Source organism: Dasypus novemcinctus, chromosome 30 (genome assembly GCF_030445035.2).
Source record: "Dasypus novemcinctus isolate mDasNov1 chromosome 30, mDasNov1.1.hap2, whole genome shotgun sequence".
Lineage (NCBI taxonomy): Eukaryota > Metazoa > Chordata > Mammalia > Cingulata > Dasypodidae > Dasypus > Dasypus novemcinctus.
The window spans coordinates 32,268,722-32,293,258 of record NC_080702.1 but is presented as its reverse complement, the minus strand read 5'-3'; the positions used below and the strand labels follow the sequence as shown (position 1 = coordinate 32,293,258).

The 24,537-nt window shown below is 36.8% G+C and overlaps 1 pseudogene; it reads right to left on the bottom strand.

The window, feature by feature from the left end:
• Nucleotides 1–5,160: 5,160 nt before the first annotated feature.
• Nucleotides 5,161–18,497, bottom strand: LOC101445928 (vomeronasal type-2 receptor 116-like; annotated as a pseudogene).
• Between the last annotated feature and the right edge of the window lie 6,040 nt (nucleotides 18,498–24,537).

Below are 24,537 nucleotides of genomic sequence, written 5' to 3'. Positions count from 1 at the left end.
AATGTTTCAGGTGAGAGAGGTGTGCAAAAGTGGATTAACATGATACCTAAAATGAATAAATCTGAGATCTTTACACTGGCCACCTCCACCACCCACATTCATGTGGAAAAACAACTTACTCACCCAGTCCATGCTGGGTTGATGAGCTACTGATTTCTGCCTGCAGTTGATCACCCTACCTGTAGTGATGGGATCTTGCTCTGGTTCTTGGTGCAGAAACTAATTAATGTTTATTTATTAGCTTAGTCTATATCTCAACTGTGAGAACCTCCAGTGCTAGGAGTGTTGGAGTGCTTATCCATGCACTATCTATACTAGGAATGATTTTTCATTTCTGGGATTATTCGTTTCTATCAGAGTCCAAATCCTGCAGTTATAGAAACAGAGATGAATATCATTGATAAGTGGTTCACAAATTCCCCAAAGGTGTCAGACAGGATGCTTTGCTCTAAAATTACGGTGACCTTGAACATATTTGCTTATGATTTGTGACTTCAATAAGAGCCCTATTTTTTTTTAAAGTTCTGTATTTTTCCCCCCATAGAAAACATTTTGCACATTGTGGCACACGTTGTACAACAGTGCTCAAAAGAATATAGTTTATCATTTTGGTATAGGCAAAATAGTACATGAAGAAAGTGATAAGACCTTTTGAACCACCTCTTCTTACTGATGATGATGATGAAGGAAAAATGAAGGGATTAATAAATAAATTTCACTTAAGAGTAGATATTGCTTACTGTTCCCACAACTAATTTGCTGTGATTTGGGGACCAGTTACCTCATCTGTAAGACAAAGGGTACAGATTACAGCATCCTTTTGCTCAGATTCAGACCAGTGTTCCTGATACTTGCTGGAAGTAAATTAAATACATAAAATATAGGAGGAAATATACTAAAATATTCCCTGAACTCAATACTTCCTGAGAATCTTAGAAGTTTACCAGATGATTTCAGATATCATTCTACTCTTTCATTTTTAATTCTCTTTATTCTCTTCCCAGAAGCACACATATGGAGATGGATAAAACAGCCAATTCCTTTGAAAAAAGAAGTAATAGATCAGTCTAAAAATTATAAGCTGTTTATTGTCATCACCTGGTTCTTTTCTTCATTTTGAAAAGGAAAAGATTTCACTTTTAGCCATTCTAGTGGGTTAGAATATATTGTGGTCATCAAGGCTTTTAATATATTAAGCTAATTTATAAGTACTGTTGGTCATTTTATATGATAACTTGCAAATTTTTTTCAAGTTTTGTCCAGTTCTGATGTGGGCTGTTTGGAGGTATTCAGCATATATTAATGCATCAGGGAGTTTTCCAGGTATATGTATTAAGAATATTTTCTCCTAGACTGTGGACACTTTATTTTATACAGTGCTCTTTGTTTTGTTTTTAGCTCTTATTGCCATAAGGATTTGTTCTTAATAAAACAGACAAGTTATTTAATTTGTGGGTGTGATATAATATGATACATGCAGACATGCTCTTCAACAACATTTCAGTACAATTAACATATTGGTATTAACACCATGGTTGGAATTTTAAAATGAAATAATGTATATGCTTTTAAAAATCGTTGACTAGCTCCCAATATCTAGGTGAGTCTTATTCCAATTCTAAAACCACAGATTTTGAGGGAATTGTTTCTTTCTCATTGTGCAGAAAATAGGTGATTGGGTGCTATCAAACTGACCTACACACCTGGCATCAGCTCTTTTGTCTTAAACTATTAGAATATTCCTTTCTACCTAGTGCAGTCCATGGGTCAAAAATGAGCATGTGACCCAATTTTAGCAATGGGAGTAAGTACATTTCAAGATTGATGGAGAAGATATAATTTATATATGCAATCAACTTCATTCTTCTGCTAAAGCAAATTTAAGTTCTGTTTTCTATTGTTTGAAACCAAAAGAGATCCAAGTTATGCAGTGGCCTTATATAATTATGATAGCATGCATAAGAGCATCACAGGGTCTATCTTTATAAAGACAGTCAACAGTTAGACTGATTTTATTTTAGATATTCTGTATCTTCATCCTCTATTTGCTCACCCGTTCAGTGTTATCATCTCACTCTACCTTCATTCAGTTTCTCTATTTATCAGTTGTACTAATCTCCTTCTATTCCTCTATGTAGTCCTTTGTCCATTCCTCTCTCTTTCCATCTTTTCCTCCATTCATTCATCCATCAAATCATTCCAACTTTTTCCCTTTGACTCTCTCTCTCCATTCATCCATCCCTCTATCCAGTCATTTCTTCCATCCATTCATTTAACAAACATTTTTATTCTCATTTGTATGCGTAAAAATCCAATAAGGATAACACTAGAAAGAAAAATTATAGGCTAATGTAAATTTAAACAAATACAATAACACTTCATGCAAATTTACTCCAGTCTAATAGAAGAACATCACAGAATGGCCCATTAAAGTTTTTCTCAATAATTCATATTAAGTCTTATTAATGAAATTTTTTAAGTTAACAGGTAAAGGAAAAAATATACACTGTGAGGAAAGTCAAAAATATATTGTCCAAATCATTATAAACGTCTGAACAATCTAGAATGAAAGAAATAGTTTTTTATCTTAAATGGTTATGATAAAACAATTTGCCATAGTCACCGTAGGTGATCATGAAATCTTTGACAAATTTTCCACTTAAGACATGAGAAATAGATGGAGTTCCATGAGCAACTCTAAGACTACACATCATATTAAACAAATAAAGAAACAAGAGAGATAAAGAATTGGAAAGAAAAGGAAAGGAGAATTTGCCTAAAGAAATATGTGAACCAAGAAGTAAGAGAAATAATGCTTTTTGTATACAATATGAATAACCTTTGAAAATGTAGCAGAGATAAAAAAGACCTTCATATTACGTACAACAAATAGGAGAATTTATTACCCTTATATGTATTTATATATATATATGCAAAATACACATATATACCTAAATTATCAATGAATGGTGATGAGTAGAGGAGAGAATGGAAAGAGATAGCCAAACCCTGAGAGAGAAAACTTGCCCGTTGCAAATATATGAGCTTTCCCCAAATTAATCAATAACTTAAATATATTTCCAACCCAAATCTATAGTATTTTAATATAGCTTCTGACAAGTCATTTCCAAAGGTCAAATGAAAGAAAATAAACAAAAACAGTCTTAGGTACCAACACCATTCCTCCTTACTTAAGGAGTTGTTTTTTCCCATCATGATTTCCTGGAGGAGAAGGCTGGAGAATGGATGCAGATGGGCAAACAGAAAGTATACAGCACAGTACGTAATTAATTTTAGTGCTTGTCCTTCCTCTTCCAGTTGCATTTTTTCTCATAAAGCAGTATTTATGTAAATTTGAAAAATTAATCCATAAGACTTTTTCAAAGAACCTCACTTCAAAAGGCAGTCATCAATTTGTTGGATCCACATAGCACTTTAAATTAGATAAGCATGACAGGTGGTATTATATTGAAGTTTAGGAGATTAAGAGAATCTTCAAAGACCAAATAGGGTCTAGGCTTATAAAACAGGCCCATTACATTTATGTGAAATCTCAGAGATACAGATATTGAAAAAGGCTATTTGAAAATGAACAATCTGAGTAAGATGAAAGGATCTTGAACATCATCATTACCACTGTATTTCCAATGGGCAGAAAGTTGCATCTCCAAAAATGAATTTGATTTTATTTACAAGAGTTCTTACCCTACATTACCTCTTTCCTTCCTTCCTTCCTTCCTTCCTTCCTTCCTTCCTTCCTTCCTTCCTTCCTTCCTTCCTTCCTTCCTTCCTTCCTTCCTTCCTTCCTTCCTTCCCTCATTCATTCCTTCCCTCCTTCCTTCCTTCCTTCCCTCCTTCATTCCTTCCCTCCATCCTTCCTTTCATCCTTCTTTCCTTCCTTCCTTTCTTACTTCCTTCCCTCCTTCCTTACTCCCTCCCTCCCACCCTCCCTCTCTCCCTTCTTTTCTCACTTTCTTTCTGACTTTCTCTTTCCTCCTTCTCTCTCCATTTCTTTCCTCAATATTTACATACTTGGCTAATAAAAGAGAAAGAGAAATTCAACACAATGGGGTGGAAAATGATTCAAATCCTTTGATCTACTTGCTAAGGCTGAGAATAAAATTTGATTCTGAGTTAATTGATACTAGTAAGTAATTCAATTCTCAATAATTGCAAAAGAAGAATATGTTATTTTCTCAGAAAAAAATGCCAGATATTCTTAGAAATCATCTCTAAAATATGTTCTCAATTAGGACCTCTAATTTAAGTAAGATTTTGAATTGCAAAGTGAATCATAAGTTTTACAACTAATAAAATGGAATAATATGCCATGATTATTTCTTGAAATCAGAGTAAACCATTAAACACACTGCATTTCAGAACCTAATGCTCAGCCCATAAAGCTTTCTGCATTCTCTATACGATCAAACCTGGAATCTACAGAAGCTAGAAAGGAGAACACAAATCCCATTTTTTTTAGATCATTCCTCCCTACAATCAGCATTTCTGCCAGACACGCTTTTGAGTCGCTTAGACATATTGAGGTTATTCTCTCCAACAAATCCAGAAATGGTGCAGTAATTATGAAGGAAATGTACTATCAATTATAAAATACAAGTGGTAATCATACTGAGCATAGTAAAATATTGTGGTATTTGTTCAAGAGGGGAAAAGTCAAATAAATACATTAGGAAGTTCAGAAAAATGAGTTGTTTATATATAAGAATCTATTATTCTTAAAATCTGGTCATGGAAAACTGGGAGATAATAAGGAATAGTCCATAAATGGTATTGGATCACTAAGACTACCATAAAGAGATGAAAGAAAGGAAATGTTGATAGTGTTTATAAGGGAAATTAGGAAAACAGAAGTGCAAAACAAAGTGGGAGAATATGTGTAAATTAGGTAATTACACACAAAATGAATGCAAAGTACCCATCTTCATGAGTGTATTTGATATGAGGAAACAAAAATATAATTTAAAGTTAAAAATGTAGATGGCTGAAAGATGTGTTCCTGAACACTTTGAGAGAATGTAGGAAATTCATGTGTTAATTGAGGATAAATTACATTATATTTTTATCTAATACCTGAATGCAAGCATGGAATAGATTTTCATCAGTCCCCCTATTTGTTTTAGGAACCAAATGAGATAAAACTTAAGAAGACTTATTTCCCCCAGAATGTGTTTTATTCCATAACCCATGCTGAGTGTTCCTATCTGGCCTTAAGAAAATAATATAGCACTTTGGGGCAAAGATGCAGCCTAGTAATCCAGCACTGGAGGCCAAGATGGAGAAGATCTCCACAGCTGCCATGACCTTCCCCTTGGTGCTGTGGTAGACAGGGAGGAAAGTGACCCAAACACTGCAGAACACCAACATGCTGAAGGTCAAGAACTTGGCTTCATTAAAGGTGTCAGGCAGGTTCCTGGCCAGGAAAGCTACAATGAAGCTCACAAAAGCCAGGCAGCCCAGGTATCCCAGGACACAGTAGAAGGCAATGGCTGAGCCCTTATTGCACTCGATGATGATATAACCAGGCTCAGAGTGTGCATCTTTATCAGCAAATGGGGGAGAGGTTCCCAGCCAGATGCCACAGAGTGTCATCTGGATCAGGGAGCAAATGGGAATAACAACGTTAGATGCCCCTGAAACCAGCCACTGCCTCATTCTTCTCCCTGGAGCAGTGACTTTGAATGCCAGAACCACAGTGATTGTTTTGGCCAAAACAGTGGACACAGCCACAGTAAACACAATTCCAAATGTGATTTGTTGGAGGATGCAGATGGCTGTGTTTGGGCAACCAATGAAGTGTAAGGAGCAGAGGAAGCAGAGCTTGAGGGAGATGAGAAGGATGTAGCTGAGGATCCTGTTATTGGCCTTGACTATGGGAGTTTCTCGGTATTTCACAAAGACCCCAAGAATAACAGCAGTGAGAAAAGAGAAGCAAAGAGCTGTGCAGACCAGAGCCATCCCCAAAGGGTCTCCATAAGCCAGGAAGGTCACAGATTTTTGGAGGCAGTGATTTCTCTCACTGTTTGCATGCTCATGTTCTGCACACTTCACACACTCATCCATATCTGGTGAGAAAAGCAATGTGTCATCAGCTCATGTTCAGTAATTTTAACTTATTTATAAGTCCCTAAAAGAAACACATTGGGTAATTTTATCCATTTTTGTCAACTTGCACTGACTTCAAGAAAGTGTGTGTTATAATCTGTTTATTTTTCTCCCCTCAAACTTTCTCTTAGAGCTCTGACCTTCTTTCGACATTCAGACCTTCAATTGGATAGGAGTTGCTCTTTTCATTCAATGTTGAGTTTTCGTTCAGTTCTTCTTAAAACTTGTACACTGGTGGATAACATATACTCATAAGGGCATCTTTAGACTCCAGTACAAATATGATGTTCCATTACTGGGCCATAAGCTACTTAAATATTCATCTTTGTAAATAATGCCATCCACTTTTCCAACTAGTTACACTAGTTTAAACTCCAGCAATCAACATTCTTTCCAGTTCTACCATGTTCTCTGAGACCCTTGACGTGGATGTTGTTTAATTTTTGCTATTATGGGGGATGCTTGGAGCTTTTTCACTATGACTTTTGTTTGGAATTTCTTGGAGAGTAATTAATCTGAACACAAGCTCATATGTTCATTGCACATTTCAAGATGTTTTTGAGGAAAGAGCTTGTGCTCAAGCCATGCCCTTTTTATTGCTGTATTTTCTGTCTCTCTTGTGCTTTAGTAAAAGCACTCTATATATGCTAGGAATGATTTCTCACTGGCTAGATCTATTTTACAGATTTTATCCAACTTAAGTTGTTCCCTTCTATTTCTAATTTGGTAAACAATGGTTTTGCTATTTATTTTTAAATATTGAATGGATGCTCACTTTTATTCAATGTTTTCCTGAATTTTTTTTGAAATGATGGTTTCTCCTTTTCGAGGTGCTCATGTACCGATTTATTTGCATAAAATAAACTTCATCACAATAAGTTCTTTATGTTATATAGCTGGATTTGGATTGCAGCTTTTCTTAACGGCAAATGTGAGTTTAGTGTCAAGAGAAAAATTGACCTAAATATTTTATTTCTTACAGCAATGTTATCAGACTTTGGTACCAATGTTAAGCTCTTCTAGTATAATTAAATGTGCATTTTTCCACATTTTCCTAATATCTGGAAAAGTTTGAGTAGATAAGGATTCTTTTTTCCTTGAAAGTTTGGATGCATTTTTCAGTGAAGTCATTGGTCCCCCAATTTTTTTAGTAGATATGTCATTTTAAACTATGGTTTAATATCCTAAGTAGATACGAATATTTTCAGATTTTCCATTTTTCTTGGGACACTTAACCTTTATTTTTGGGGAAATTTGAGAATTTCATTTAAATTTTCAAATATATTGAAATGAAGTTATTTTTACTATCCTTTATGATTTAATATTTCTGTACATACATCCCACTTTTAAGTCTTTTCACTATTTATTATGCAACTTTTTTTAATCATTATCTATCAATTTATCATTATCTAACAATTTGTCTTTCATTAGATTTAGCTTTGAGTTTTATTCTTTCGTATTTGTCTTTTATTACATATTCTTTTTATACTTATTATTTTCAGTCTTCCACTATCTTTATGTTTACTCTAATGTTATTATTTTAGCAAGTGATACTTAAACATCAGATTTTTTTAAATTTAAATATGCATAGTAATAATATATACATAGGTATATAAAATTTAACATTAAACATCATTCTCTGAGGATACTTTTAGCCTTATCATATAAGACATGAAATGTGGCTATTTCAATTTTAAACATTTCATAAATCCTATCATACTATTTACTTTAAACCATGGGTTATTTAATAGTGTATTTCTTAATCTCCAAATGTGTGGGAATTGACTTTGTAGATATACTATTCTTTTACATGTGCACATGGAGCATTTACTCAAACTTGCTTATAACCAATGTGTACATGAATCATTTTCCCAAGTTGACTAAATCCAGGTTATATCATTAGAACAACATGTTTCAAAAAGCTGAAACAACAGTAACCATTTCAGGGAATTAAATTGCATACTAATCACCAAAAGAAACGTAGAAATTTACCACCATAGAAGTGATTCTGTAACTTAATATCATGAATATGAATAATTTCAAGATGTTAATTATATTATGAAAAGAATATTAAAGACTATTCTACATCATATCTCAAACCCCATCCTCAATATTCTGTGTGATCCTGTCACATTGAAACTCTTTTCGGGTACTCTGAATCTCTGAATATTATATGCAGTGGTGGTTTCCTTTTCTTCATTTATAATAATTTGGCCAAGATTTTGTTCCTCCCTTCACTCATTTTATATAATACTAAGTTCCTACCTCTCTGAAGAACCCATGAGACCCGTCCTCTCAATGCAGGTACGGGTCAATAGGTTCCTGTTCAAACATTTACTGCGTGCTTTAAGCATGGACAAAAAAAGTCTATGTTTTTCTCCCCAATTACCTGGGAACATGAGGAGAGTGGAAACTAAAACTCCTCATTAAGGGTACGTTAGATCATCCTCATTTTGTACACAATAGAAATAAATATTTCTAAAATCATTCCCAAACATTCTGAGCAGCTGCTCTATGTCATGAACAGTTTTAGGCACAGAAACTGAGGAAGGTCTAAACACATTACTTAAATATAATCTAAACAAGCTTTCACTCAATATGGAAATCAGGTACTTGTAACACCATGTACTAAATTCCAAGAGAGGGAGGAAAGGTGTATTAATTTGGTGGCATCAACAAAAGGGATTCCTAGAGACTATTTGGCCTTACATGTGTCTGAACAATGACTCAAATAAGCTAGTTCTGGGCAGAGAATTGGTGTCATTTCAAAGGGAAATATTTTTTATTGTAAAAATGAAATTACTATACAAAGGAAGGAAGAATTTTGTCTCTGTAGTTGTCCTCCAGATTCTTTCTAATACCTTGTATGAATTGGGGATATAAAGGAGATTTGGGGACTTTTTGTGGGTATAAACTTACCTGTCTCATTGGAAATCTCATTCTCTGGGCAGGGGGTGCAAAGAAAACAACAGGCAGCCTTTCCCTCCTGAAAGGTTTTCCTGAATCCAGGAGAACAGTCCTCACTGAACACAGATTTGGGAGTCTGGGAAGAAATCAGATACATGCTCTTAACAGTGAACATTTAATTCACCAGTATTTAGAAGGTTGAAGTATTGGAGCACCAACAAATTTAAATTTCAAATACCTAAGTCAAATTAATTGATAAGATATCAGGTTTATTACATGATATGAAATATAATAACTTAGATATGTATCTTTAAATAAATGTTTTCTTTTTCCACCGTTTGGATAGTAGGTGAGAAAATTTATCAAGTGAAATGGTAAGTGGTTAAACTAATAATCTGGTCATGTACTTAGCTGGAAGGAGGGTATAAAGCCTCTGTGTTGGTTAGGTTAATGTATTAACACGGTCACTGTTTGGTCAAGTAAACTCTGGGCTAATTGTTATAAAGGATATTTATGGATGTTAATCATCATGTAATAAACTGCATAAATGGCTGATTACATGTACAATCCACCGGGGAGATTTCTGTCAACAATGAATAAGGTTTTTTACAATCAGACTACCTTAAAACAGGAATTGATTTCAGGATTTGGAGAGAATTTCCCAGCTCCTGTTTGGACAGGCAGCGTCTCCTGGGAACTGATCAAGGGCCTTCATGGCACCTTCATTGGAGCCCCTGTTTTCAGCCTGCCTGCAGAATCTGGACTTGGCCTTCCCCATGGCCACATGAGAGAATTTTTATTGAATCTCATACTATTCACAGATACCTCCTGTTGATTCTGATTCCTTAGAGAAACTTGCCTATTACAATCTCCATGACAAGATTTTTGATATTTTGTTGTAATACTATGCATGGTAATTGGGCCCTACCCACCTCTGAAAATCCTGTGGCCCATTCTATCACCTCCTCAGATGTAGACAATTGTTGATCCCGTGGCACAGCTGAGTCAAAATGTCCTACTTTAACTTTAAGTCCAAAACCTTATGGAAAATTCCAAAAGTTGAGAATGTCATAACTGGCTTCCAATTTCCTTTCATCATCAAAATACACTGGGTCGCCACCAGGATTGTTAAATTGGATGTTCTTCAGAAATGGGTGCAACTAAAAGAGACACACCTGTGAGGAAGTGTGTCCTCTGATTAAGGACAGAACACCGAGGTCGGAACATCCCTGATCCTCTGTCATCCCTGCTTCCTAAGGCAATTTTATTATTAACATTCAATTAAGAAAAAAGAGAAACCTTAAGGAGGCTAAAATTTCATAGCATAAAATATTAAGTTTCAGGAGAAAACTTCAAGTACAATGATATCAAAACAATCTGAGTGTGGGATACAGACAAACCTTATTGGAAGAATCATATCTAAACACTCTCAATTGCTAACAGAATTCTCCCCAAGCAAGGCCATCAATATCTGAAGAGGTTGTAGAAATAAATGATATAATTTATATACAGTATCTAACACTGTGCCTAAAACTAATTAAAAAACTAATTTGTTCCTGCTCTCATGCAAGTTTTCAAAGGAAGAGGACTAGGCATTTTATATTAAAAACTTTAGGTGGGCAGAATGTTGAGGGCCTTAGTAACAAGAAGCATTGCCATTGATTAATAACTCCTTCCCTCCCTGCCATTGGCACCTGCCTGTTCATTATCATTTCTGCATAGGGATAGATTTACCTCATAGACAGTGAATAAGCATATCATCTCTTACAGTTTTCAAGAGACAATCCTAAACATCCTGACTTGAGCATATGCTGTGTTCCAAGAAATTTATGATTATGACATGTTGTGAACTGCACATGCTGTTCAATGGAAGAGGTATTACCTGCCAAGGGGAAACCACCAGTCCATCTCCATTTTCCACTAACTCCATTTGGACTATTTGAAGAAGCATTTCATGAAAGCTCTGAGCCACAGCATACACTGCATTATAAACATTATAACTTCCTTCATTCATGTCCTTGTCAAATAGCCACCAAGGCAACAACTCCAAGGAGACATTGGGGGGACAATTCTCCAGAGTGTTACAAAGAGGTACCACAATTTAGTGAGGTAAAAGTCTTCCAGGTATTTTTAAGGTTTAACTGTCTGGATGAAAGTTTTGAAACCAGGCATATCAGCAAGGTGGTGTGAAAAAATGAGGGCCCCATGGAATGAATCAAATAAAAAGTTTCTCTCACTGGTGGGAAAATCCCATTGTGAGGTTGTAACCCAAACTTTCCCTAAAATGAAGAGTCTCCATCTCCAAAAGCTCAATCCCATTAGGGGGTCAGAATCACCGTAAATGACAGTCACATTCACTGATGATTCTCTGATGCGTAAATGATATTGCCAGTCTTTTGAGCTAATTGTCCTCTCAGTGACAGGGATCATTTCCAAAAAGGCTGCACAGACTCCATTTTTATCCATTTCTGCTCTCAAGTCCCATAGAAACTTCACACCTCTCTTGTCTTCTGAGATGACTAGTCCCACCCAGTTCCAGCTGAAATGGAGCATCATTGAGACCATTGCAAGTGTCAAACTTGTGTCCTTGGGAGCCATCTGATAAAGAGTTGACCACTTGCCATCATCACTCAGTTGTGGGTCTTAGAGGCCAAATGCAAGCTAAAGGTAGGAGTGTAAGAACCAGTATGGGAAAGAAGATGGGTCAGAAGCACAAAATCAGCTTTGATGAAAATTAAGCAATGTATTATTTTTATTTATTTTTTTAATTAAATTGTCTTTTGTTTTTAAGATACATAGATCACATAGAATGTTACCTTAAAAAATATGAGGTTCCCAGATACCCAACATCCCATTCCACCTCTACTCCTACATCAACAACATCTTTCATCAGGGTAGCACATTCATTGCATTTGGTGAATAAATTTTGGAGTATTGCTGCACCACATGGATTAGAGTTTACATTGTAGTTTACCCTCTCCCCCCAGTACATTCAGTGTTTATGGCAGGATATTAATGTCCAGCATCTGTCCCTGCAATATAATTTTGAGCAACTCCAAGTCCCCAAAATGCCCCTACATCACATCTGTTTTCCCCTCTCCCTGCCCTCAGCAACTATAGTACCCACTTTCTCCAGATCAATGCTACAGTTTCTTCCATCACTGGTAAGAATATTTCTTTAGTGGAAAACCAGTAAGTTCACTCTAATCCTTTTTACTCCTCCATCCTGTGGACCCTGGATTGGTGATTTCCACTCCACTTTTATATCAAGAGGGCACTCAAATCCCACATGGTTGATGGATGTGATTCTCCTACTTTGTTTTGTAGGCACTCTCAGTTCCTTGTTGTGGTGATTGACCAACTTCAACCTCCCTGTGAGCTGACCTGGATAAGAAGATACAACCGTAGGTGCTGGTGCTCCAGAGGGCTACAGAGACACACAGGTCTATGATCATGGCAGCTGACTCTGGAGTTCAGTGCGTTGTCAGTGGATATTATTTTGGAATTTGTGTTCCTCAGTGTGATGGAGGTGGACTCAGATGTGACCTTTGTACACATGCCTCTTCTGTCACTTTTACTGGACCTGTGGTTGGCACTGGCATTTGTGTATATCCAGGAGACTTGAACCTCAAGAATGACCAAATTGGAGCTGGGCCCTGAGCCTCAGCAGAGTTGTAAATCCTACTCACTGGTTCATTAAACAATGTTTTAAACAGGAAAAAGGGAAGATTTGCTCTTCTTATTTTCCAATCATCTCCCAAACTCTGAAACCATAATGGAAACTAATTGTTCAGTTTCAAGGGTCTAGGAAACTGCTTTGGCTTTTACTCACTTGGTTTCACAAATGTTCTAGAAAATGACATGTGAACATCCCACCATGTCTCTGTGTACTGGCTTACTGGCTGTAACATTTGAGGCATGAGTAAACACAATTCCTTCATTTGACCTTTTCTTTTTAAGGTCCCTGAAATTAGCAAAGGAAATATTAATTTATCACCCCTCCCATCTAATGAGGCTGACCTGTGGAATTTTGTAGAGTTCCAGCAGTGTCCCAATCTGGGCAGAAACTGCCCATGTTGTTCCTATAAGGGCTGCTACAGACTTGCTCTCTTTCCTACAGGTGTAATTAGGAATGTCCTTGCCCAGTCCTGATTGCCATATGATGGGATTCTCCAACGTCCTCTGTTCACTGGGTAATGAATTGTACAGATCAAATCCCAAAGTAATGTTGGGCAAAAGATGGGGGTTCCTGTTGATCTCTTCAATAGCAAAAACCAAGGCCAGAACATACTGGTAGTTCTTGGTCTGAAACCTGTATGGAATGCAAAGATATATTTAGGCAGAAGACTCAAATCATGATTATATTCAAATTCAATAAAATGACCAAATTAAGGCTGAAAGCACAAATTGACTCATTCTAGATTAGCACTTTTGAAGCCTTGGAAATCAGCTAATCCTAAAAGATCTAAAAGACATTTGAAGGCTATGACTGAATTTTGCATTGTTGGAGGAAGATGATCCTATATACAAAGAAAAGTGTAATAAGTGAAAAAATTCAAAAGGAAGTTTTAATTTATTCTTTATATCAGGAAACAAGAATTATTTTTTCACATTAACACATTATTAAATGGTTTATATAATAGCAGGATTATTATCATGAGTTTAGAATAATTCCAACTGAAGGATATATCTCTTCAAAAGTTCGTGTCCACAGCATAAGCAGAATAGGACGAGAGAGGCAGAGGGGCATAACATCTGTTTGGTGAGAACTGTCCACAAGAAGACTGATAATTAATTAGCCTTAGGTTCTACCCCATCAAGTTGTGGACATGCCCTCTTCCAACTGTGACATACTGGGAAAAATATCAGAGCACAGAATAGGAAGAATCATGCAAGGCAGGAATATTTCGGAGAAGAAAACTGATGAAGTGCAAGGTGATCCATACCTATACCTAACAGGACTGGAATCACTGTAGTATACTAAAGGGAAAGGTGTCATGATGGCTAGAAAGTCTCTTAACCATTTCTTAATTAAAATATTACAATCCTAATAACATTAACAATTAATCCAAGATCTTCCTTTGTACTCCCTTCATATGACCCTTACTCTTTTCATCTTTATTGTTGATTTGTGCACAGTTCCACTTCCTTTATTAATAACTCCTTTTGCAGGACAAATGAAATTCCTTTCATAGTTTTACTTGGCAACTGAATTTCCAAGAAGAACAAAAGGCTCCTGCATCCATTTCAAACATCCTTTTTCACAGGCTTGATTAACACTCCAATAGCTTTTGCTTACTGTACATTTCAACAGTTGGACACAGGTTTCCACATGTGCTCAATCAATCAAACCTGTCAAATTTTTCAAATATAATTTATGTTTAGTAGATATATGTTGTCATTTTAGAGAGAAATATTGAAATTTCTCACTATGATGCCTTGTTTATACCTTGTTTCATTTTTTATTTGTTTGAGGATATTATATATTTATAATAATTGCTATTCGATTGTGAAGATTTGAACCTTTTTTTTATTATGAATGTACCTACCACTCAATTCCTAAGGATGCATTTTATCCGCATCCATATATAAATATACTTACCTCTGGTTAATTATGGTTTTTAACTTTCGTAATCTAGGGTATCTTTAGAGCTACACACTTTGGCTTTCAAGTTTTCATTTTTCTTTATATGTGTCTTATAAACACATTTTACAAGGAAGTAGGATGGTATAGTCCCTATGGAAAAAAAAATGAATTATCTAGTAGTAATCTCTTCCACATTATAGAAAAAGAAGGAGCACCATAGCCATGACAAACACCAAGCAGAAAATAATATGAAATAATCGTAAAGAAATACTATTAGCGAATTAGATAATAGTTTATCAGTCTTCACTTTTCTGCTATGATAAAAAAGTGCACACTCAAATAAGTAGATGAAGCATTAAAGAACATTGAGCATCTAACTGAATACATTTGTTTAGGAGAAGAGTATTTTCTTAATATGATTAAACACAAAAACAAAAATGCACTTAAATTGAGAAATTAGAGTTTGCTTAATGCAAAGATAGTGAATCAAAATTGGAGGTGGCTGAAGGTCAGGCATGGAAGGATCACCCCCACACAGGGGCTGATCTGCACAGTCTAATACTCTCCCCATTCATGATCTGAATTAGCCAAACCCATTAGTCAAGTTTGCTGATGCAGAATATCATATGCTTCATGTATTGCGGTATGCCCTGTACTTGAAGAATACCTGAACAAAAAGCATTTCTTTAAAATCAAGGGGAGAATGAGGTCTGTTAATTCCAGGATTGCCTTGTACCTTACTGGCCTTACTAGCCTATTACAGAATGCAATAAAATAACAGGCAAAAAAGAATGGAAAGAAAGGAGCAAACCACAGTCTTGCTGGAAGCAAGATGGTTCACATGGGAAACCCAAGAAAAAATGTGAAAACTATTTGTAATTGAAAAGGACGTAGTCAATCAAATATATACAACTCTTAACAATGTTTAAATATAATATCAATAATTTATTAAGTTTTATGGGAAATAGATATGGTAGCAATAGATGAATAATAAATTCTTAATATTAATAATGGTATAATATTGGGAAATTTCATTTATATATTTTAATACAAGTAAAAATTAATATAATTCATAATTGATATCATTAAGACATATTTTAACAATAAATTCACTGTAAATTTACCTATAAATCAATTTGTCTGTTCCCTGTGAACAAGACCACAAAGCTCTACTGAGGAATGTAAATGCATAACAAACAGGGAAGTGGGTCTAATTCAGTGGTTGAGCACATGCTTTCCATGTAAGAGGTCCCACACTCAATCCCTCGTACATCCCCCAAAATATTACAACTACGTCAATAGTCTACAAACGTTCTATAAAAGTTTAGTAGTATTATTATTGAATTAATGAAAGTTTTCTAATAATGATTGAAGTAATGAATGCAGAAATATGTGATAACACCAAATATCATTGATTGCACACTTTTGATGAATTGTATGCTTCATGAATATCAATAAAATTGATTGTTTAAAAAAAAGTTAGCACAATTAGTAGATTCCCAGTAACCAGGGCACAGAGGATGAGGTGAAGGAGAAGGTGGAATTATTTTTTAGTGGGCATGGATACATTCTTAGAGGTAATGTACACATTTGGGTAATGGATGTTGTTGACGGCAGCACAATAATCATTTGGAATATTTGAGTGGTATATATGTTATTATAAACTATTTTTAAAAATCACTGAGACATTTATAAAGTTAATGTTAATACAGTTTGAGGTTTCTGGAAATATGGTAAGTTCAGGAAATTATTGAAATAATTGAGAACACTAAGGGGAGAATATAACAGAGAAACCAATAATTGCAATTAATTAGGCACAATATTTTAAACAGAATGGGAATGGCATTGGAAGATATGGATATATCAACAGGACAGAACAGAAAATGGAGAACCAATCTGTGTTTGAGTATTTCACGCATTACCAAGCTGGTCTTGGAATAATGAATTGTTTCATTAGTGATGAAAGTATATAATTTTGGAATATAAATGAGGTAAACTACTACATACTTGAGGCAAAATCTTTCCAGTTCTCAAAGGAAACACAAAGTAGTAGAATAAGCACATCTATTTATCAACCTGTAGATCAGGAAGACATGGCCAGAAAGGCACTCAAAATAAAAGAAAATATAGCTAAATTTTACTTTAACTGAAATTTCATGTTGTTTTATATTTAAAGATATGTTATGGAAAAATATTTAAAGCTAGCAACAACATAACGATGAAATGAATTTTTAATGAAAATGCTCTTGTTAATTCCACTAACAACAATATTCTTAAAAAGTGAAAAGGCCCAGATGCGAATAGAAAAATGGCCAAAACCCTGAAAGGCAAATCGCCACACCCTGAGGTGGTTTGAGTGGACAGCAGAGTGTAAGAAGAAAAGCAGTTAGTGCTTCCTCTTCTGTCAGACATTACACCTCTCTTTCCCTCGGTCTTATCGGGTTCTTAAAGCAAGTTGGGACAGATGAGAAAATCTGGCCTCCTACCCCAGGAAATTCAGCTCGAAATGTCCCTGAATGAGCCAAACTCTACTCTTGCATTAAAAGGCAGCAACCAGCAGCATCCTTCAGAATGAGGTGTGTGCATCAGTCATTGATGACAATGGGACAAATATATTTTGGAAAATTATGGAGAGGAAATAAGCAGGGAAGCATTGGAGGAGTATTAAAGAATGGAAGAGATAGGCAAATATCCAGAAATGTGAAGACAGAAAATTTAGTTGCAAACTCCTTCGAAGGAGAAAGAGGTCCCAAATTTCTAACCCTTCCATCCCCTGTCAAAATTTTGTGGAACTGCTTGCAAATTATATGCTTCAGGCACTTTCAAAAAGCATTAACGCATCATTTTACTGAGTGAAATCCCCTCTTCTCACATGAGCAGAAACTATCTGCTGGAATCTCCTGAATTTTTTTTTATCAATTTTTTTGAAACGTGATCCCTTGAAGTTTCACTTCATCAATTCATTAATTACACCATCAGATATAGAACTGGCAGTCTCAGAAATCTAAAAACGGAGGTAATTTAAATGCCCCCATGAATCAGAATCAAGCTGGAGTTGAAAATATCTCACAAATGCTTCATCTCTTATACCTGGTCAGGCAGGCTGTTCGAGGAGGCACGAATGAAGCCTGAGAGGTGATGCTCAGAGATATTTCAAACAGTAGCCAGATGCCTACAGTAAGAAATCTGACCATGCGTGGGGGACACATATACCTGGGTCATCTTGGTAAGAATATTAGTGACTATCTTCATGGGGAAAGAATAATTAGCAAACCCTTGTTTGGGGAACAGCTATTTACCTGAAACCTTTTAGCCAAGCTCTAATGCCAAAGGATAGGTTTTCTAAGACATATCACTTGATCCACTGCTTGTGGCAGCAGACTCAGGAGGAAAGGCAAGGAGAAGTGGAGCTTTTTGGAGAGGGCTGTCTCACTTGGATTCCAGCACTGGAAAAGGGAAAGTCATGGAAACTAAAAGAAAGAAAATTAGAATATTCTCGTTCCCCTTTGAAAGAAAAAATAGCAGTGGGAATAAACAATATAAATTACTCACATCCTGGGATGTGGGTAGCAGGTGTGAATGGCAGGGCAGGTAATGTGGAGAATGTTGATCAAGCCATCAGCAAATTGCCTAGGCAGCATTCAACCTAATAATAAAGCAGAAAATGAATGAAAAATCACTGCTGTAAATAGACTTCCTTGGTAGGCTGGGTGATCCAAAAATTTGTTAGAAATGTATAAAGGGGGAAAAATCCACCTATAATCAGGTCTCCATCCTTAAATACACTGGGTTTCATTCTGTGGAAGCAGGTAGGATCTGTTAATCGCCATGCAGAGAGGGGAAGCTGAAGGAGCAGGAAAATAAAAATCAGTGGGTACATCGCAGAACTGTCTCCATGAATCACAGCCAAAGCTTTACATGTGTGCAAAGTATTTATCAGACAGAGATGAAATGGAACCTGTAGCCACAAACAGATGTATCTATAGATATAGATATAGATATATAGATATATAGATATATATATATATATATGTGCATGTATGTGTTTGTGCAGGATATTATTATGATCTGGAAAGGGGAGTCTAATTTCTCCAATGATCTCTTTTTGCTAAGCTTTTCCATATCCTCAAAGACAATAGGGGGAACTGAACATATTTTGCCCTTAGGCTCTGCATCTGAGGTCCTGTGCCCAGGTGAAAATCAATGGTTGAAAACATGTTTGGATTATCCTCTTCACCCATAGGCGCTATGATTTCATCAATAAGGCTCCAGGGACCACCTCCTTTCCAGGAAGTTTTAGCCTAAACCTTGTCAGTGCAGCAGGTGTAGTCAATGAACTAGTGTCCATCCCATCAGAAAAATGCTGTGTCATGAAGGACTTATGCTGGTCAAGTTTTAGGAAGAGCATCCTGGGATCATGGACTCCAGAGTCCATTGATATGGGTATCGTAAAATACATAGGTCCCAGTGTAGCAACATATACTATATGGCAGACCCAAGTCTGCAAGCCTTTCATTTGATCAGTCACCCACACGTCGAAGTGTCTGTGCCCGGATAAGAAACAGTCATGCTAAAATCAAAACTCACAAATCAGTACCTTAAGAACAATGTAGAAATAAATGTGCATTTTGAATTACTAAAATTGACACATGTATTTACACCTCAGTCCTTATAAACCATCTTAAACACATAGATCAACAAGTTATACTGATCCATTCCTCCACCTCCAGATTGCTTTCCACTAATATTTGCATTTTTGTGGGAGCATGGCCTTATATTGGAAACTCTTGTCTTTTCTTAACATAAGACAAAGAAAAGTAGCTGGAAAGCACCTCACACACTCTAGCACATTGAACATCTATGGCACATTCAATAACTCTAGATTTCTATTACCCTGGTATTAAAAAAAGTGGAGGGGTGCTTATGGCAACTGATTATGAAGGGAATTTAAAGATGTGCTCATTGGGCAGGCATATCCACTTACAAGTGAATCAATGCTAAAAGCAAGGAATTCTAAGTTGTGGGAATACACATAAATTTATGGTCTACCACACTCAAGTTTGCCTTCTCTGACTAGAGATAGTTAATGATCCCTTAGGCTATGGTTGGTAGAGCTCAAGTTACCCCAGAAACAAACAGACAACCTAAACAGACAACAAGGACTTATTCTTTCCCTTTCAGGTAGGAGTGAAGGTCACATGTCACTGTGCTCCACTGTGGCTATTTTGCAGTCTTAGATGCTGTTAAGTTCCTTTCAATATTTGAGGATATATAGGGATGAATATTATTCCAATGATTAATGGGAAGTTTTTGGTCCAAGGGTTCAAAATTGGCAGAAAGAGCTATCAAAATGTAAATGCAATCATATCCAGGTGGCCCTTCCCTGGTGATATTGAGGAAAAATATCCCCTTTTCCAATACATGATGGACTAAAGAAGACCTAGCTTGTAATATAATTTTTCTCTTCTTAATTCCTGGCTTTGTAACTGAAATTTCAATCATTCTAGTTTTCCAAGAAATTGTTGCTTGGTTCTAGATATGATAAGGAGGCTAATGTGGAATAATGTGGGGTCAGGAATTGAGACTCCAACTTTTAACATGGGACTTTGGAAAATGTTTATGAATGTAGAGCAATGCATTTGCTCAGAAAGGTGATAAGTCTAGAATCTGAGAGGAAGGTGAAAGCATTGAAATCTTCTGAATCATGTATAAATACAGTTTTCAATGAGCTTGTAGTTTTTTAACTTTATTTTTTAAAAAGTTTTAGAGTATAGAAATGTTAGAGCAAAAACATAGGGGTTATCAATGGCTTCTTCTACCTCCCCCATTCATATTTTCAACTATGAATAACACCTTTCATTAGTGTGGAACACGTGTCAATTGGTGAATGTGTATTGAAGAATTGCTACAAACCACAGGCTATAGTCAGCATTATGGCTTACACTTTGCACCATGCAATTTTATGGGTTTTGTCATTTATAATGGCTTGTATCTGTCATTGCAAATTCATGCAGAATAATTCCAATGTCTTCAAATTGACCAATGTTGCACCTATTCTTCCCTCTCCCTCCTTTCAGAACCTCTGGTGACAATTCTCTTTATATCAGTGTTACAAGATGTTCATAATAGGGGAAAATGTGAGAGAGGGAAGGGTTGGAAGAAATGGGAATTTCCTATATTTTCAAAGAGAATTTTCTGTAACCTAAAAGTTCATTGAAAATAAAGTGAAAAAAAAAAGACACTGGGGGACCACACAGAACAAAATATAAACATACATAAAAGATAACAGTATATTTTATTTATAAGACAGTTTTACAAAACAAATACAAATATAATGAAAGAATAAAAAAGAAGAGTAGCTGTGTATGACGGGAAGCATAGAGAGATGGAGAGGTCATGATTTTGCTTTTTGTTTTTTATTTTTTATTATTATTGGAATAATGAGAGTGCTCTAAGAATGAACGATGGTGCTTCAGGGGCAATCACCGGACATTGTAAATCCTCCCAGGGCCCACTGGATGGAATGTGGGAGAGTGTGGGCCATGAAGTATACCATTGACCATGGGATGCAGAGATGCCCAGAGATGTACTTACCAGGTGCAATGGATGAATCATGATGGGAGTGAGGGTTGCTGGGGGGAGTGGTGGGGTGGGGGTGGTAGGTTTGAATGGGACCTCATATTTTTTTAATGTAATATTTTTACAAAATCAATAAAAAAATAAAATAAAATAAAAAAGACCTCACAATAGAGTATGAAAGACATGAAAAATTTTAGGAAAATAAGATTTACAGATTTTCTCTAGAGTAGTTCCAGCACTAAAAATATTTGAGCTGGAAGAAGCAGAGTGAATAACTGAAAATCCACATTTGAAGAAATAATGTAGGAGAAATTTCCAAAACATATGATAGAATTTTATTCCATTTAAAATATAGCCAATGTGTGATAGGTAGAGCCAATAAGAATCAAGTCACCCATGAATACATTGTGGTGAGTTTGTAGACTATGAAGGATTTATTAGTTTCTCCAGGAACCATAAAGATCAGATTACTGACAAAGTGCCAAAGTATAACACAATAAAACAAACAAGAAAATATTAGCATTGAATTCAGGATTTATTGAATTTCCAGAAACACTTGTGAAGGTAGCATATAAGAAAATTATCATGTGATGCTGTTCCCCTTAATTGTTAGAAGTAACACATTCCTGGGCTTTGTCACTTTTCTGGCACTAATCCTTTTTATTCCTTGAAATGATGGTCAATGCATCATCCTATTTTGCTTTGCCTTAATTCTTGTTCCTTTCCCTCCCCTGCTGGATCCCACATATGCTGCTTCAAAATAGTTTGTTTTTGCCTTCTATTTGAGATAAAACCCTGAAGTAGCTGCCAAACACCAGCCAGTATTCCTCTACACAAAACTTCCAATAATTCAGATCACTTCTCTTTCCTTTTACCTTTTCTACTAGGGTCTGTGATCATTCTGCTTTAAACCACACATGGATACCAGATGAAGGTCATGACTTAATGACTTCCAGAGCAAATACATGCCTCCTAGGCCAGCATTAAAAGACCTTCAAGATCTGGTCCAGTCTAGTGACTCTTTTCCTCTGCATGAACCCAAGTCTTAATAAAAATGGTGTATCTACCCCTGGTACTTAAGCCAGTTCTTGAGTCAACCCTGGGCCTAATTTATACACTCAACCTCACATTAATATAGCCTGTGCATAAATTCAAACTTATTCTATATTCAAGTATGCCTAGTTCCCTGGAAAGCCAACTGAAAAGAATAAACTCTAGAGGTTTTGGATATTCAGGGAGGTGTTAATTAAAGATTAACTGGAATATGGAGTGTTCATGCTAAAAGCTTACCTGGAATGTGGAGAATATGTGTTAATTGAAGTTCACCTGGAGGATATAACCTATATGATACTCAGATAAAACACTTGAAGAAACTAACAAAAATTCCTTTTGCATATAAGCACAATTTGACTCCCCACTCCTACATCCTCTGTATAAAAAGAACCCAAAATTCTTATTCAGGGCTCAGTTTTTATTAGGACAAGTGTATTCCAAGTTTGGCAAGTTGTAACACATCTTTCTTCTCAGAATTCTTGCCTCCTGGCCTTCAATATCATGCACACCCGACTTCTCTCTACTACAACATCTCTGGGGGTTCATCTTGGATACACTGAGAAGGTCAGAGGCAGCAACAGTTGATTGGCCCCCAGGACATCTCTGAGTAGCCTGGGAGAGCTCAGGTGAACCCTGCCCTGAGTGTCCCTGAACTCTCCTTTAGTTTCAAAAGAGATTGGGACTCCACTAGAGCGCTCCCGGAGAACCAAGAGACACTGGAGAGTTCAAGGGAACTTGAGAATGAAGCAAAGAGTTCTGCACACCAGAAATGTAAGACACCCAGGGGCAAAACCCAGGAAAAGCATCACTCTGAAAAAAATAGGACAGGAATCTGATCAGCTCTCGAAAGGAGACCCCAGTACTCCTTAGGAAAAGAGAGGAAGCCATCTTCTCTAGGTCCAAGAAAAGAAAGGGATGGTTGTGTGTGTGTGATTGTGGAGGCTGAGTGAGATGCAGAAACACACTTCTGCAGGGCCATCACAGAGTCCTGATCCATGGTTCTGTGGTGAACTCATCTATTCAAGGGTGGTTTGGATGGCCTCCCTGCAAGGGGACCCTCTTCTGAGTTGGGGATTTATACCGACCTGCTAAGGCTAAGAGGTACCATAAGTTCCTCAGAGGCCGGTAGCTGGAAATGGATGAAGCTTTAGGCTGAGTGAGTGTTGTGCAGCATGGGCACAAGGTGGAAACATGGGAAACACACAAAGTAGGATCACATTAGGTTGTATGCTAAAAAACTTTCCCCGAGTATTCCATAGAGAAGTATTTATCATAAAGTTCCAGCCAGGAAAGCTTAAAATAGTTTCTGAATTAGAATGGCCAACTTTTGGCATGGGCTGGCTCCAGGAGGGCACTTTTGACCCCCAGATCATCCATAAAGTTCACAACACAGTAACCAGAAAACCAGGGCACCCTGACCAGTTCCCCTACATTGATGCCTGGCAATATGTTATAAGTCAAAATCCACTCTGGTTAGGGAAGGTACAACTAAAGAAGCCAGGATTTGCCTAATACAAAAACCCAGAAGAGCTGTCCCAGGGACCAAGCCAAAAAAGCACTGTGCAAAGTTTCCAGAGGAAGTATGCCCCAAATCCAGTGCCAACCCACCCATTCTAGAAGGGCCAAATGAAAATTACCTCCTGCCACCCTATGCAATTGCTCCTACATGGGCCATGATAAGGAATGAGGTGAGCCAATTTCCCTAAGTAATGCTCCCCTGTTTTCATCTGTGCTCAGAAGTGCACCCCCCACACCATTCCCACAGGTGCCTTTATCGCCACCCACACCAGGGAATGCACCTACACCATCCCCACAGCCGCCTTTATTGCAATCTGCATCAGGAGGTGCACCCACTCCATCATCACAGCTGTCTTTGTCATCATCTGCACTGAGAAATGCAGCACAGCTGCCCACACAGACATTTGTCCCTGGCAGCCCAGTGCTGACCATCAGTCAGGAAGGAGTACCTGAAAAACAACAACTCAGATCATGGGGAGCCTCAGAGGAAGGAGGAGCAGGGAGAAGGTCATTCCTACTCCATGAAGCCCAAACTCATTTTTATTATGATGCAGATGGCCAGATTCAAGGGGGAAACCATATATATGTGTACCAGCTCTGGACTACAATGGACTAATTTAACTGGAAAAGCCATACCCCACCATACTTGGAGAAGCCTCAGTTCAGGGCTGACCTTGTCCAGTCCATCAAACCCACCTGTGCTGATTGTAAACAACTCATTATGACCTTACTTAACTTTGAACAAAGAATGTGGGTCACACAAGGGGCTA